Source organism: Gorilla gorilla, chromosome 4 (genome assembly GCF_029281585.2).
Source record: "Gorilla gorilla gorilla isolate KB3781 chromosome 4, NHGRI_mGorGor1-v2.1_pri, whole genome shotgun sequence".
In the NCBI taxonomy this organism is placed as follows: Eukaryota; Metazoa; Chordata; class Mammalia; order Primates; family Hominidae; genus Gorilla; species Gorilla gorilla.
In genome coordinates, this window is record NC_073228.2 from 95,041,487 (window position 1) to 95,054,418 (window position 12,932).

General features: G+C 38.0%; 1 protein-coding gene across 7 annotated transcripts in view; it reads left to right on the forward strand.

The window, feature by feature from the left end:
* ADGRV1 (adhesion G protein-coupled receptor V1) overlaps positions 1–12,932 on the forward strand; it is a 596,887-nt gene that overhangs the window by 354,012 nt on the left and 229,943 nt on the right. The window lies entirely within an intron of this gene.

The window sequence follows — 12,932 nt, forward strand, 5'->3', positions numbered from 1 at the left end:
TTAATGTTTTATAGCTGATTCCTATAATAAACTAACCCAATCAAAAATATTTTATTAGATGAATTAGAGCAGTTATCATCTCATTAGTATCTTCTCCTCTAATTACTACAGAATGTAAAATTTATTTATTTCTCCTCATTATAAGGCAATTTCCTAGAGTGAATAGCTCAACAAAAATAGTGTAATGTTTAGAATGTAAATGTGGAATTTTACACATTCCATTTTTTAAAAATCTAACTCAGTTCCCCTGTACTTACTAAAATTCCTCTTCTAAATGTCATTAATTAACTACTGGCTGTCAAATTCAATTGTCATTTTCTATTTCTCATCTTCCTTTGTTATTGTTAACTGCATCCTACTTTGTAAAACTCTCTTTCTTTTCTGCATTTTAGTTTTAAATTTTGTTATCAAATCATGTGAACTATTTAAAAAGCGAGCACTTCTGTACCTGCTTCCATTTTAATAAATAAAACACTATCAACAAATTTCAAGTTCCCTATGTGTTCCTCTCAGATTGTATGTTCCTTCATGCCCAAATGGAAGTGTAACCATTATCCAAACTTGCATGTTTACAATCACATGCATTTTAAATATTCTTTTGCTACATAGTATGTACCTGTACATAATGTGTCATGTCATATTTTGGTATATTTTAACTTTTCTTTAAATAATATCACACTGTGTGAACGGGTGTGTTTTTTAGCACCTATTTTTTGTTTTTTGTTTCATCATTCAACATTGTTTTTATGACAGTCTTCCTTATTTATTTATTTATTGCTTTTGGTTTCTGGGGGTCTTGTAACTGACTGCCTTCTCTTCTAGCTGCACAACCTCTCCCTATGTATTCCCTGCCGCATGTGGCTTCTATAAACCTTTCATATTTTTCTCAGATCCAGGACTGTTTGTCTAAAAACCTACTGAATATCTCCAACAGGATATCCCACAAGTAACATAAACTTCATCCTTCAAAATGTGAGTTTATTATAATCTCCCCAGACCTGCAATTTCTTTTGCTTTTTCTTTAACTCAAATAATGGCACACTATCAACCCTGCGATCTGTGCTGTTAAATTTAGTCATTGTGAAATCCCTGCTGTTCTTTACCCTTCATGGCTACTTAAATCACTAAATCCTCTAGAGGCTAAAAGTAAATACTAAGCTGCTGGAACAAGATATATTAATGTAGTAATGCATATATATATAATAAGTAAGACCAAACCCAATAAAGTTGTGTCTTGTTTTGTTTGTTTGTTTTCTTCTGCAAGAGTCTGAGATGTCTGAGCCCCAGGTCAATGCAGCACTACAACATGTCTTCCATCTTCAGCATATGACTTCCGAGGTCATCCTTCCAGCCTGTGGGAGAGAGGACAGTGCAAGTCCGGGGTCAAAAACTGACTCATAAGCAGGGCCTAAGTTGTTCAATCACTTCTGTTCACACTCTACTGGTTGCAAGGGGTCTAAGAAAAACAGCCCCTAAGTGGGTAGCCACCCCCTCGCCCTAACTCTATCAGTATAGGAGGATAGACTTTGGTGGACAGTCCCGTATCTGTGCCACACATAGGTTCATAAATGTCTTCCAGGGCCTTTTCTTCTTTACCTCATTTCACTGCCACACTGTATGGTGTCAACATCGCTTGCTTAAACTATTTCAAATAGTCTTTTGACTGATTATATTTTCTTCTTCCAATCCATCTCCTATGCTAATGTCAGTTATCTTTCTAAAATATTGGTGTTTTGTTGTTGCCCTTCGGGAAAATTTTAAGAAGTCCAGTATCTCTCTGTGGCCTCTGAAATTTTTATGGGATAAACTATATGACATGTGACAGGTATATAGAATAGTTACAACGTGGCCTTAGGTTGTTTCTCTGGCTTTTCACTCATTCCCTATATTCTATACTTTGAACACATTTGCCGGCTCACTGTCACTTACTATGTCGTGTATTTTCATAGCTTTATGTCTTTATTTTTGGAGTCTCCTGTGTCTGGAAAGCTATTTTTCCCTTCTTCCTCTACAGTGGTCACCTCCTATCAGTAGCTTTCCTAGATAACCTTACAACTAACCAAAGCAGAGCTCATTGCTGCTTTACCGGTGTTATCATCTATATAAACCTTGCTACTCAGAATGGCTCATTGCTGCTTTCCCGGTGTTATCATCTATATAAACCATGCTACTCAGAATGTGGTCTGCAGACCAGTGGCACCGGCCTCACTTGGAAGTTTGTTAGAAATGCAGAATGCTGGACCCAACCTGACCTACTGAATTAGCATCTGCATTTGTAACTAGTTCCCATGCGATCTGGTACGGCTGGTCCTCAGGCTTTAGAAATAGCATTCATCATATTAATGACAGTTGGTTCTTGATGCATGGTCTCCTGTAGGCCTTTAGTTTCTCATGCAGGAACTGTATCTTGTTCAATGTGGAGCTCTCAAAACTTTCCACAGAGTATCTGCTACATAGTGGCTCCTGCTAAATTTATACTGAGGGACTTGATTTGTATTTTGTCTTATCTAATGGTCCTATAAGAAGTTATGCTTAGAATTTGGGTGTTTTCAGCACTAAACCCACCAAATTATTTATTTTTATGAGAAATAGAAGCATTTTTGCACCTTCTAAACCATATCCTTTGAAACTTGTGAGCATTACATGAATGTGCATGCATCACATAATTTGGATAGGATTTATTGCAGTTTATGATTATAATTTTTCATTATGCTGTTAAAGGAACCATTAGCTAAAAGGATATTTTCATAAACAAATATTACAGTAAGGGCTAGCCTAATGTATATAAAGGATAATATATATTTTAAAAGTTAGAAATTGCCTCTAATTTTTAATATGTACTATAAAATCCACACAATTTAGAAATTTTCTTTGAAATCAATTTAAAAGAAATTGTTTTTTAAAAAGTATGTAAGTGTTTAAATATATAAAATTTAAATATATACTAAAATATAACTCTGAAATTTAAATATTTACTAGGATATATACATAAAACAGCTTGCTGCATTAACCTGGGGCTCACACATCTCAGACTCTTGTAGAAGAAAAAAATCAAACAAAACAATACAGTCAGTGTTGCAAGCTGCAATATAGAACAGTCCCAATCTTGCCTTAGGTTATTTGTTCTTTTTTTTTTCTTTTTTTTTTTTTATTATGCTTTAAGTTTTAGGGTACATGTGCACATTGTGCAGGTTAGTTACATATGTATACATGTGCCATGCTGGTGCGCTGCACCCACTAAATCGTCATCTAGCATTAGGTATATCTCCCAATGCTATCCCTCCGCCCTCCCCCCACCCCACCACAGTCCCCAGAGTGTGATATTCCCCTTCCTGTGTCCATGTGATCTCATTGTTCAATTCCCACCTATGAGTGAGAATATGCAGTGTTTGGTTTTTTGTTCTTGCGATAGTTTACTAAGAATGATGATTTCCAATTTCATCCATGTCCCTACAAAGGACATGAACCCATCATTTTTTATGGCTGCATAGTATTCCATGGTGTATATGTGCCACATTTTCTTAATCCAGTCTATCATTGTTGGACATTTGGGTTGGTTCCAAGTCTTTGCTATTGTGAATAATGCCGCAGTAAACACACGTGTGCATGTGTCTTTATAGCAGCATGATTTATAATTGTTTGGGTATATACCCAGTAATGGGATGGCTGGGTCAAATGGTATTTCTAGTTCTAGATCCCTGAGGAATCGCCACACTGACTTCCACAATGGTTGAACTAGTTTACAGTCCCACCAACACTGTAAAAGTGTTCCTATTTCTCCACATCCTCTCCAGCACCTGTTGTTTCCTGACTTTTTAATGATTGCCATTCTAACTGGTGTGAGATGGTATCTCATTGTGGTTTTGATTTGCATTTCTCTGATGGCCAGTGATGACGAGCATTTTTTCATGTGTCTGTTGGCTGCATAAATGTCTTATTTTGAGAAGTGTCTGTTCATATCCTTGGCCCACTTTTTGATGGGGTTGTTTGTTTTTTTCTTGTAAATTTGTTTGGGTGCTTTGTAGATTCTGGATATTAGCCCTTTGTCAGATGAGTAGATTGCAAAACTTTTCTACCATTTTGTAAGTTGCCTGTTCACTCTGATGGTAGTTTCTTTTGCTGTGCAGAAGCTCTTTAGCTTAATTAGATCCCATTTGTCAATTCCGGCTTTGGTTGCCATTGCTTTTGGTGTTTTAGACATGAAGTCCTTGCCCATGCTTATGTCCTGAATGGTAATGCCTAGGTTTTCTTCTAGGGTTTTTATGGTTTTAGGTCTAACATTTAAGTCTTTAATCCATCTTGAATTACTTTTTGTATAAGGTGTAAGGAAGGGATCCAGTTTCAGCTTTCTACATGTGGCTAGCCAGTTTTCCCAGCACCATCTATTAAATAGGGAATCCTTTCTCCATTGCTTGTTTTTGTCAGGTTTGTCAAAGATCAGATGGTTGTAGATGTGTGGTATTATTTCTGAGGGCTCTGTTCTGTTCCATTGGTCTGTATCTCTGTTTTGGTACCAGTACCATGCTGTTTTGGTTACTGTAGCCTTGTAGTATAGTTTGAAGTCAGGTAGTGTGATGCCTCCAGCTTTGTTCTTTTGGCTTAGGATTGCCTTGGCGATGCGGGCTCTTTTTTGGTTCCATACAAACTTTAAAGTAGTTTTTTCCAATTCTGTGAAGAAAGTCATTGGTAGCTTTATGGGGATGGCATTGAATCTGTAAATTACCTTGGGCAGTATGGCCATTTTCATGATATTGATTCTTCCTACCCATGAGCATGGAATGTTCTTCCATTTGTTTGTATCCTCTTTTATTTCCTTGAGCAGTGGTTTGTAGTTCTCCTTGAAGAGGTCCTTCACATCCCTTTAAGTTGGATTCCTAGGTATTTTATTCTCTTTGAAGCAATTGTGAATGGGAGTTCACTCATGATTTGGCTCTCTGTTTGTCTGTTGTTGGTGTATAAGAATGCTTGTGATTTTTGTACATTGATTTTGTATCCTGAGACTTTGCTGAAGTTGCTTATCAGCTTAAGGAGATTTTGGGCTGAGACAATGGGGTTTTCTAGATATACAATCATGTCATCTGCAAACAGGGACAATTTGACTTCCTCTTTTCCTAATTGAATACCCTTTATTTCCTTCTCCTGCCTAATTGCCCTGGCCAGAACTTCCAACACTATGTTGAATAGGAGTGGTGAGAGAGGGCATCCCTGTCTTGTGCCAGTTTTCAAAGGGAATGCTTCCAGTTTTTGCCCATTCAGTATGATATTGGCTGTGGGTTTGTCATAGATAGCTCTTATTATTTTGAAATATGTCCCATCAATACCTAATTTATTGAGAGTTTTTAGCATGAAGGGTTGTTGAATTTTGTCAAAGGCTTTTTCTGCATCTATTGAGATAATCATGTGGTTTTTGCCTTTGGCTCTGTTTATATGCTGGATTACATTTATTGATATGTGTATATTGAACCAGCCTTGCATCCCAGGGATGAAGCCCACTTGATCATGGTGGATAAGCTTTTTGATGTGCTGCTGAATTCGGTTTGCCAGTATTTTATTGAGGATTTTTGCATCAATGTTCATCAAGGATATTGGTCTAAAATTCTCTGTTTTGGTTGTGTCTCTGCCCGGCTTTGGTATCAGAATGATGCTGGCCTCATAAAATGAGTTAGGGAGGATTCCCTCTTTTTCTATTGATTGGAATAGTTTCAGAAGGAATGGTACTAGTTCCTCCTTGTACCTCTGGTAGAATTCGGCTGTGAATCCATCTGGTCCTGGACTCTTTTTGGTTGGTAAACTATTGATTATTGCCACAATTTCAGCTCCTGTTATTGGTCTATTCAGAGATTCAACTTCTTCCTGGTTTAGTCTTGGGAGAGTGTATGTGTCGAGGAATTTATCCCTTTCTTCTAGATTTTCTAGTTTGTTTGCATAGAGGTGTTTGTAGTATTCTCTGATGGTAGTTTGTATTTCTGTGGGATCGGTGGTGTTATCCCCTTTATCATTTTTTATTGTGTCTATTTGATTCTTCTTTTTTTCTTTATTAGTCTTGCTAGTGGTCTATCAATTTTGTTGATCCTTTCAAAAAACCAGCTCCTGGATTCATTAATTTTTTGAAGGGTTTTTTGTGTCTCTATTTCCTTCAGTTCTGCTCTGATTTTAGTTATTTCTTGCCTTCTGCTAGCTTTTGAATGTGTTTGCTCTTGCTTTTCTAGTTCTTTTAATTGTGATGTTAGGGTGTCAATTTTGGATCTTTCCTGCTTTCTCTTGTGGGCATTTAGTGCTATAAATTTCCCTCTACACACTGCTTTGAATGCGTCCCAGAGATTCTGGTATGTTGTGTCTTTGTTCTCGTTGGTTTCAAAGAACATCTTTATTTCTGCCTTCATTTCGTTATGTACCCAATAGTCATTCAGGAGCAGGTTGTTCAGTTTCCATGTAGTTGAGCGGTTTTGAGTGAGATTCTTAATCCTGAGTTCTAGTTTGATTGCACTGTGGTCTGAGAGATAGTTTGTTATAATCTCTGTTCTTTTACATTTGCTGAGGAGAGCTTTACTTCCAAGTATGTGGTCAATTTTGGAATCGGTGTGGTGTGGTGCTGAAAAAAATGTATATTCTGTTGATTTGGGGTGGAGAGTTCTGTAGATGTCTATTAGGTCCGCTTGGTGCAGAGCTGAGTTCAATTCCTGGGTATCCTTGTTGACTTTCTGTCTTGTTGATCTGTCTAATGTTGACAGTGGGGTGTTAAAGTCTCCCATTATTAATGTGTGGGAGTCTAAGTCTCTTTGTAGGTCACTCAGGACTTGCTTTATGAATCTTGGTGCTCCTGTATTGGGTGCATATATATTTAGGATAGTTAGCTCTTCTTGTTGAATTGATCCCTTTACCATTAGGGAATGGCCTTCTTTGTCTCTTTTGATCTTTGTTGGTTTAAAGTCTGTTTTATCAGAGACTTTGATGGCAACCCCTGCCTTTTTTTGTTTTCCATTTGCTTGGTAGATCTTCCTCCATCCTTTTATTCTGAGCCTATGTGTGTCTCTGCACATGAGATGGGTTTCCTGAATACAGCACACTGATGGGTCTTGACTCTTTATCCAATTTGCCAGTCTGTGTCTTTTAATTGGAGCATTTAGTCCATTTACATTTAAAGTTAATATTGTTATGTGTGAATGTGATCCTGTCATTATGATGTTAGCTGGTTATTTTGCTCGTTAGTTGATGCAGTTTCTTCCTAGTCTCGATGGTCTTTACATTTTGGCTTGATTTTGCAGCGGCTGGTACCGGTTGTTCCTTTCCATGTTTAGCGCTTCCTTCAGGAGCTCTTTTAGGGCAGGCCTGGTGGTGACAAAATCTCTCAGCATTTGCTTGTCTGTAAAGTATTTTATTTCTCCTTCACTTATGAAGCCTAGTTTGGCTGGATATGAAATTCTGGGTTGAAAATTCTTTTCTTTAAGAATGTTGAATATTGGCCCCCACTCTCTTCTGGCTTGTAGGGTTTCTGCTGAGAGATCCGCTGTTAGTCTGATGGGCTTCCCTTTGAGGGTAACCCGACCTTTCTCTCTGGCTGCCCTTAACGTTTTTTCCTTCATTTCAACTTTGGTGAATCTGACAATTATGTGTCTTGGAGTTGCTCTTCTCGAGGAGTATCTTTGTGGCGTTCTCTGTATTTCCTGAATCTGAACATTGGCCTGCCTTGCTAGATTGGGGAAGTTCTCCTGGATAATATCCTGCAGAGTGTTTTCCACCTTGGTTCCATTCTCCCCATCACTTTCAGGTACACCAATCAGACGTAGATTTGGTCTTTTCACATAGTCCCATATTTCTTGGAGGCTTTGCTGATTTCTTTTATTCTTTTTTCTCTAAACTTCCCTTCTGACTTCGTTTCATTCATTTCATCTTCCATTGCTGATACCCGAAAGTTGATCGCATCGGCTCCTGAGGCTTCTGCATTCTTCACGTAGTTCTTGAGCCTTGGTTTTCAGCTCCATCAGCTCCTTTAAGCACTTCTCTTTATTGCTTATTCTAGTTATACATTCTTCTAAATTTTTTTCAAAGTTTTCAACTTCTTTGCCTTTGCTTTGAATGTCCTCCCGTAGCTCAGAGTAATTTGATCGTCTGAAGCCTTCTTCTCTCAGCTCGTCAAAGTCATTCTCCATCCAGCTTTGTTCCGTTGCTGGTGAGGAACTGTGTTCTTTTGGAGGAGGAGAGGCGCTCTGCGTTTTAGAGTTTCCAGTTTTTCTGTTCTGTTTTTTCCCCATCTTTGTGGTTTTATCTACTTTTGGTCTTTGATGATGGTGATGTACAGATGGGTTTTTGGTGTGGATGTCCTTTCTGTCTGTTAGTTTTCCTTCTAACAGACAGGACCCTCAGCTGCAGGTCTGTTGGAATACCCTGCCGTGTGAGGTGTCAGTGTGCCCCTGCTGGGGGATGCCTCCCAGTTAGGCTGCTCGGGGGTCAGGGACCCACTTGAGGAGGCAGTCTGCCCGTTCTCAGATCTCCAGCTGCATGCTGGGAGAACCACTGCTCTCTTCAAAGCTGTCAGACAGGGACATTTAAGTCTGCAGAGATTACTGCTGTCTTTTTGTTTGTCTGTGCCCTGCCCCCAGAGGTGGAGCCTATAGAGGCAGGCAGGCCTCCTTGAGCTATGGTGGGCTCCACCCAGTTCAAGCTTCCCGGCCACTTTGTTTACCTAAGCAAGCCTGGGCAATGGCGGGCGCCCCTCCCCCAGCCTCGCTGCCACCTTGCAGTTTGATCTCAGACTGCTGTGCTAGCAATCAGCGAGACTCCGTGGGCGTAGGACCCTCTGAGCCAGGTGTGGGATATAATCTCGTGGTGCGCCGTTTTTTAAGCCGGTCCAAAAAGCGCAATATTCTGGTGGGAGTGACCCGATTTTCCAGGTGCGTCCGTCACCCCTTTCTTTGACTAGGAAAGGGAACTCCCTGACCCCTTGCGCTTCCCAAGTGAGGCAATGCCTCGCCCTGCTGCGGCTGGCGATGGTGCGCGCCTCCACTGACCTGCGCCCACTGTCTGGCACTCCCTAGTGAGATGAACCCGGTACCTCAGATGGAAATGCAGAAATCACCTGTCTTCTGCTTTGCTCACGCTGGGAGCTGTAGACCGGAGCTGTTCCTATTCGGCCATCTTGGCTCCTCCCCCCAGGTTATTTGTTCTAAGTGCTGACAACATCTCAGGTTAAAAGTTGTTGTCAGTGCTATTCTTTTTATGTTACTATTAATGATTAGGCACATTTTCTTTAAATAGCTTTTGATCATATTAGTTGGTACAGTATGGATTATACTGCATTGACTACCTTTAAGTTGTTGACTAATATGTAGATATGTTTCTTTTTTTCTGTACAATGTTAAGGAAAGTAAATGACTGTATCCTACAGAAACATTAAGAAATCATTTTTAAGAAAAGTTTTCATTTCTGCTTGTATTTTAGTTTAGTTTTTTATCCATATTCTGTTTTATAGCAGATGGATTTTAAAAGGCCAGTCTATATTTAAAATAGGCATTAATTTTAGCCATGGGTGTTGGCTTTCCATTTTAATGGCCTGACCAGTAAACATCTTCTTTTTGTTGTTTCTTTTTAAAAAATATATGATTTGTCTAGCAAATCTTTGGTAAAAAAAATACATTTCTTAACAGTACTATTTTAAGGACAGATTATGCTGTGATTTTGCTGCAACAGCCTCCTGAGTGATAGAGTCAGATGTTCTACTTTCTTATTAGAAACATCGATGCCAATATTTACTTTCAATCCTGGTCTAACAAAATGAATATGTTGCCAGAGGCATATCATGAGTCCTTCTGGCAAACTCCAAATAAGAAACAAACAGAAATAGTGAATGAGAATGCCAACTTAAAAAAATACATATTTTTATTATAGACTTAATTGGCCAAGAACATTCCTACGTAATCTAAAATTCATAACGACCAAATGGTAATACTTTTATTGCCTGGGTGGTTTTGTACATGGACTTTTATAACTTGGTATTCAATGTATGAATTCTTGTCAATGAAACAGTATCATTTTGTGTCTGAGTATTTATGTGTCTTTTTTAACCAAAGAAAAAAGGACCAAATATTAGTGTTAGCCAAAATTTTAATTTTCAAATACTAGAGAGTTATTTCTAAATTTACATGAGTCCAAATTTTCAAGCAGAAACTATAATCCTCCTTTGCTTACCTGATAATTTTTACTGCCCTAATCAACTTGGTCTTGCACTACTGTAAATAACTTACATGAGGAAATATTGTGGGTTCATGTTTGGTAAAAATAATTTTACCTAGGTTTTAATGAAATATCTCTCACAATATGAGAGCCTGCATAATATAGAATATCCAATTCATTAAACACTTGCAGAGGGTCCCCTCTGGGCCATCTGGGATGACTACTGCCTAACTTTGAAGGAGAAATCTAACCAGAATATTTTAGTATTTGCGTCAGTGATAAGAAAACTTCTGAACTTGTGCCATGAGAGCTCACAGAAGGGGCCACTTTGTTCATCCCAAGGTGACTCGGAATAGATGACACCAAAGCTGAAGGATTTGTAGATTTTTTTATAGGTGAAGAGAGAGAGGAGGGAGAAGGAGGTACTTGCTGGAAGTGTGTCCTGGCAAAGGAAGCAGCACTGGTAAAAGCAGGCAGATCCGACAGAATGTCGTGTATGGATGGAGAAAGAGAATGAAACAGCAGTTTAAGATGACTGGTGGGTAATGCAAATTTCATGGGGGATGAGGCTGGACTGGTAAACAAGAGCTAAGTCATCAAGGGCCAGATATCAAACAAGTTTATACAGTGAAGATTTAGGGCAAAGGGGTGATGTGGAAGGGATGAGTTTTCCAAAAAGTTAGTCATTTATCCAAGAATGTATCCAGCTCACTTAATGGAGCTAGCTCACTTATGGAGCTAGATACATTCAAATAGTTTGTATAAATCAAATTCCTTTTCTTAGTTCAGTTCTCCTAGTGATGCCCAAATTGATAAATTTCACTAGGTAAAATGTTTGCTTTTCTTGAAGTAATATAATTCTACCTGGAAGTCAGCATATTTTAAAAAATCACAAATTGTAAGAAAAAAATCATTTTGCTTATGTGCCAAATTTTATATGTGATTATGTTGAAGTATGGAAAACAGCATGATTCAACAAACATTTTATTAAAATTGACAACACAATTTCTTAAAAGAAATATTTTAATAATTGTTAATTCCTACTTGTTAGTCTATAATTAGGCATGTTTCCTAATTGATGAAAAGAAATGAAATCACTCTCTCTGGACAGGCATATACTGAAAATCCTTTACCGTATATTGACTTAGAGAAAAATTGATGTCAATTTGCTGCTTAAATAAATTTAAGCCCCTAAAATCTGAAAACTTAATTGAATATTTAGTGGACATAAAATGAATGGTCCATAAGAGCAGAGGCACAAAGTTGAAACAGCAAAGATAAGCATGAGGGACTCTAGCTTTAGATTTTTACTTTACTCACTTTGTTTTATTTTCCTTCTCCACATAAATTGTTATAAATTTTCCACTTGCTAGAAGGGATTTCTCAAGCATTGCAGGGCAGCTTAGTTTATTTTCTTCGTGGGTAAATCTGTATGTAATCATTTTAGCAGGTGAGAGAATTCAAGGAAGTGGTAACTTGCCAGGAAATGAGTTCTCAGGGCTGTGAATGTTTTTTCATTAGTGGTATGATTTCCCAAATATCCCATTTCATTTTCGTGTAAAAGGTACTTTTCCATCTCATCACGTCTACATTGAGTTAGTTTGCCCACTAGGAGGCACTCTTTCCAAGCTCTATTTCCCAGGGTGTCCCGCTGACTTTCCCCAATAAAAACCTGTGGGTATTTATCATCTTTTGTGTTTTTGTTACTAAGCTAAGTTTTGTACCTTGCTTCTGTTTGCTAGTGGAAATGGCCTTTTTTGTTGTTGTTTAAAACCAACAAAAACAACTTCCAAATGTTTTGGTTGGTACTTGTTTTTCAAGGTACTAGTTTGTGGAGAGATGCTTAACTTACTAGAAAAACACAATGTGTTTGATATAAAGTGTTCACTAAAAGTTCTACTATTACTTTTAAAATAGTAATTTTCTCCCTGATATTTATTTTCAAATGTAAAAACATATAGATCTCTAAGTATAGCTCAGTTGTGAACAACTGAAAACATTAAGTCACCATAGAATGCATCGCTGCAAAAGACAAACAGTGATTTGTGTCAGAAAAAGCTTTCAGATTAAAAAAAATCAGAGAATATAGGCTTGTCGTGAGCTGTGTGTGTGTGTGTGTGTGTGTGTGTATGTATACATACACATAGTATACACATACATATATGTATACATGTAAAAACACACAGCAACAAGACTGTATAAAAAGGACACTTGCTCAGTGGCATGTGAAAGTCACTCTCATCACACATTGTGCTGGTCACATATTGATATGCAGGCCCCACGTATATAATTATACATATAAAATTAGAGTTATTAGTGATCCCGGAATAATCACTCTCTTAAGACTTTTAATGAACTTCAAATTGAAATTGGTTGGTTTACTTAAAAAGCATGATTTTTCAAATTTTTTAATCTCAGAGCTTGAGACCTGGTCCCATCGATTCATTCACTTATTGAGTGTCTGCTCTGTGTCGGGCCTTGTTCTATATTTTGTTTATGGCAATGAACATACAGACAAAATTTACTCATGGTGTTTATGTTTGGTGGTAGTGGTGGCAAGGCAGGGGTGCACACCAGAGTAGGATTAATTGCAATGACAAAGGGTAATGTTGTAAAAGGATTAAGAGTGTTAGAAGCAGAACTATTTTATATAGGGATGCCAAGGAAAATGTATCTGAGAAGATACTATTTGAGCAGAGATCTGAGGAAAATGAGGAAGAAAGCTATGCATGTAGCTGGGGGATACATTCCTGATAAAAGGG